We start from the raw sequence: 4,695 nt of genomic DNA, 5'->3' as shown, positions 1-4,695 counted from the left end.
ATTACTGAAAGCTCAAGAAACATTAATTGTCAGTGATGGTTCTCATTCAACTAGCAGCATATGTTGCTATTACAAGGATGTTTGTCATGAGCTCCTGAGAGGTCTATTAACAATAAAATCCTATTATTCCAGATGTTTCACATCCATGTAATACACCCACAATAATTAATTTCATATGGGCTAAATTCATAAATCTAGAAAACTGGAAAGATAATGTTATTCACCACAGAAGGCATCTTATATCCTATTTATAATCAGACTGAAATGCTAAAAAATGCCATTAATTACAGGGAAACCCACTACCATTTTTCTTTATCTCTAGAATGAACTTTGAATTTGAAAATACTCCATTACCATTATAAAGGCAGCATATGAGCAAACAAAGAGAAGAAAGTTGCTGCCACATCTGCTGCTGCAGCTAAGGCCACTCCTTCTAGTGGCGTTATGGCTCGGGATTGCTGCTGCCACCCCTGGCTGGCCTTAGCTGGGCCCTGCTTTATGCCAGAGCTGTGCTAGGTGCGTTGTGTGTATCATGAGGTTTCTTCGCAATATCCTCATTAGATAGTCTTCCCTTTATGAAGGTAGAGGCTCAAAGAAGTGAAATAACCGATCCAAGATCACCACTCTTAAATGATAAAGCTAGGATTTGAACTCAGATCTCTAGCACCAACATCTGACCTCTCCCCATATCGCTAAGCTGCCTCTTTAAGGTAATAAAAAAAAAGCTTTCATTTATTATGTATCTGATCCAGCCTGCCAGATAGCCTGAGATAGAAAAAAAAAAAAAAAAACAGAAAGGGGACTCTCCAATATAGAGTCCCAAGGTCAACTACTGCAACTGCCACTCAGCGTCAGAATACCCTTCACAGAGGCTTGACAAATAACCAAATGGTCACCGAGCATTCATTAAATGCTGTACCTCTTGAAGGCAGAGATTCACCTTCTTTTATATTCTAGCACCTGTTGTTCACTCTGGTATGTAGAGTTAATGTTAATTTTTTTTATTTTTTTTTTAAGATTCCAACTTTTTTATTTTTTCCTCTTTTACACAAAACAAAGTATAAGAAATAATAAAGGATTAAAACTGCAAAAGTAGTTAATTATGTGGAACATGTATACACAAAAAATGTGTATACGTGTAGTAGAATATGTATACAAAAAAATCCAGATAGGAAGACAGGCTTATTTACAATAAAAGTAAGGTAAAATTAAGGTAGTTTTCTTATGAAATATTTTTTTAAAAATCAAACATATGCTACAATAGGCACCACTGTTTACAGCAATATTAAAAAGGAGAAAACAACACTTATTTAATAGGCACAGATATACCACAAGGTACAATATCGGTGCAATAAATTCACAAAACTATATTACAGCCAGTTAATCAGTTTAAGAATTGTTCCCAAGTTAGTCACATTTTTGCCTCTCATTCCTACAGATTTCAACTACTCTAAATTTCTAGCTACTGAGAAGTTAAGAATGATTATAAGAACCTTTCCAAGGAGTTACAAAATCTTTGTAGACCAGAGGTCAACTATCATCACTTCAAGTCTGCTCTCACCAACAGTCCTTGTATTTTTCAGGGAGAAACCTCTAGGAAAAAGTCAGACACCAGTGTAGTCACTATCTCCCATGCCAAACCCAGGGGACTAAAATGCCCAGTATTACCATAAAATGAGAATTCTGAAGTTTACCTTAAAAGGCTTATTCCGGTCTCAAAAATTAGTCAGATAAGATTATCTTCTGAAATGAATCTTGTCTAAACATAGAAGACTGCTGTCCTTTACCGCTGGTCTTAAAGTCATAGACATGAGTCTTAGCCTACTGTATACTATAGCTAAAGTCGGCTGAAAATCTGAAATTAAAAGTATGCTAGAAATCCTAAATGCAATCTTTTGGAGGTCTGCTATTAAAAAGCCTTTAAGGATTTACCAACTTCCAGTCTAAGTGCAAAGGGACAAGAGCTTAAGCCTGTCAGACATTCCTTTTTTTGGACAAAAAGATCAAAGTTTCCTACAAATTGCTAAGCTTTGCACAAGAGAGAAACCTACAAATGCTTTTATTCCCTGGGGACTCTTCTCCCACGGGAAAGAAACAGAATGAGGACTGAATCTTAATTGGTCTCTTCATCAGAAATGGTAAACTTGGTATCTATATTTACAAAGTCAGACAGTTTTTTTTGTTGTTTTCTTTTTTGAGACGGAGTCTTGCCCTCTCGCCCAGGCTGGAGTGCAGTGGAGCGATCTCGACTCACTGCAAACTCCGCCTCTTGGGTTCACGCCATTCTCCCGCCTCAGCCTCCCGAGTAGCTGGGACTACAGGCGCCCGCCACCGCGTCCGGCTAATTTTTTGTATTTTTAGTAGAGACGGGATTTCACCGTGTTAGCCAGGATGGTCTCTATCTCCTAACCTCGTGATCCACCTGTCTGGGCCTCCCAAAGTGCTGGGATTACAGGCGTGAGCCACCGCGCCCGGCCAGTCAGTCAGTTTTTTAAGCAGACTGTAGAAGCAGACAGTAGAACCAGCTTCCTGTAGCCACAGACACCTACCTTGCATCTAGCTAAAGACGAACTTGAGCAATTATCCAGAGTCACTTGAACTGTACTAAAGGGCAAGGTTCACCACTATAAAAAGGAAGTTGTCTAAAAGCAATTCGATTAACCCTGGGTAAGAAAAATCAAAACAAGTCATACACACTAATGAGTTGTCCACGAGGCCAACTGCCAAGAACACACTCAACCATACGCAAAATGAAGACACTATACACAAAGCATTACTTGGCGAGCCTAAATTTCTATTAACTAAGAGCAGAGTGAGAGAGAGCAAACAGCTACTTCTGTAACATTCTAGTATCCAGATAGTACAGCAGAAACCATTTCCAGGGGCAATGGGTGCTCCATTAATCACACTGAATAAAGCAGATGAATTATTCATTTTTCTATTCTTTTTGTTTGAGAAGTTTGGTTAGCTCCCTTTTGGCCATTCCAATGTACTTTGAAATGATTCCGTGTTGGCTTAGTCCAGGAAGCAATAGTAAGGAAATCACTATCAGGCAGGTGAGAAGCAGGTTGTGGACCTGCTGTCCCACCTAAGCAACCTCAGCAAGGGAAACGATCATGGTCATGAAGTACATCTTAGGTTTTTCTTCCTTTAGTGTGAAGAGGCGTTTCCACCAACCCACAGCTCTGCGTCGAGTTTTTACTAGATTGCTGCAAATTTCATGGAATCTTTGCTGTTGTTCAGTGGTGCATTTATTGGAGCCAAAAATTCTACACCAGAATGGGAACAAGGTAGTCAGCCAAAGGATCTAGATAGTAGATAATCAGAAATATCAAAGAAACCACACCCATGATGGCAGGTGGAAACCAGGCTGTTTCCCATCAGAGGGCTTTATCAGCGTCAGCATCACTTCTCCCCATCCTTGCAGCTGTTTTTTCCAGACTTGCAGTCTCTGTAGCCAGCAGGTTGGTGCTGCGATTATCTCCCTCTGCCATCATCTCTGAGATGCCATCTCCATGAGCGCAGGCTGCCTTCCCAGTGAACCCTTCTACTGAGACCCGCACGGCGACCACAGCACCAGAGTCAATGTTCATCGAACGACAATTTATCACATGGCTGAAGAACACACGAATTTGAGCTATAGAAGAATAGTCATTCAGCAGGTGAGATTCCAAGTTTATGATGTTGAGGATTAAATGTGAACAAATATAATATCTAGAAGAAATTATTTACTGCTTTCAAACTTGAGACTAGAACCCAGTGAAACAGCAATGGTATCACATAAATAATAGCTATTTTAATAATTGATGTTTATTGAGCACTAGCTATGTGTCAATCACTATACCAAGAACTTTGAATTATAAACACAGCTAATCCTCATAACAATTCTATGAGATATGTGGTATTATCTCTGAACTCAGGGAAGGTAAATAAAAAAGGTCATATAGCTAGTAAGCTATAGAGCCAGGATGCAAACAAAGGCTGTCTGGCCCCAGACCCTGCTGGCCACCATCATACTAAACACTCCTTGGGAATTCAAGCTAAGCTAATGGGATACCATGGAATTGTGAGTTTTCTTATCTATTTATAGTTTGCCTATTAAATGTTTTTACACCATGGGAAAATTAGCTAGAAAGCTAAACTGTTTTTGTTTGTTTATTTACCTGCCTATAGAAATCAGGAAAAGTCAGGATGAAAAAGACATGCTCTAACAAGCTGGAGGGGCTAGATGCCAAACTGCTAGAACATGTGACATGTGCTATCACTTTTCATCTTCTCTTGTACTGTGATTGGTGGCAGTGTGATGTAGTGGTTCAGAGCTTTGGCTTTCAAGTCAAATAGAGCCAAGTTCAAGTCCAGCTCTGATGCTTACTAGCTGAGTGACCTGGACAGGCCAAAGACCTTCAAATCCCTCACATATAAAATGTGCCTAGTTAATATCTATTTACATCAGGGGACACTAGAAAATTTAAACAAGATAACACAGGCAAATTTTTAGTACAATGCATGGAATATATTGAAATGTGCATATAAATATTATGGTTATTAGTTCCTTTTTTTTACAGATGTGAAATAAGAAGGTCTAAGATATCAACTAGATGCTCAATAAAGTTTGTGCGCCTATAATCCCAGCACTTTGGGAGGCCAAGGTGGGTGGATCACCCGAGGTTAGGAGTTTGAGACCTGCCTGACCCA

General features: G+C 39.5%; 1 pseudogene; it reads right to left on the bottom strand.

Annotated features, from left to right (window-relative positions):
• Positions 1–2,926: 2,926 nt before the first annotated feature.
• On the bottom strand, positions 2,927–3,494 carry LOC466042 (ADP-ribosylation factor-like protein 6-interacting protein 1; annotated as a pseudogene).
• Between the last annotated feature and the right edge of the window lie 1,201 nt (positions 3,495–4,695).

This window comes from Pan troglodytes, chromosome 8 (genome assembly GCF_028858775.2).
Source record: "Pan troglodytes isolate AG18354 chromosome 8, NHGRI_mPanTro3-v2.0_pri, whole genome shotgun sequence".
Lineage (NCBI taxonomy): Eukaryota > Metazoa > Chordata > Mammalia > Primates > Hominidae > Pan > Pan troglodytes.
The sequence above is the reverse complement of the archived record's forward strand: the minus strand, read 5'-3'. Positions and strand labels throughout refer to the sequence as shown.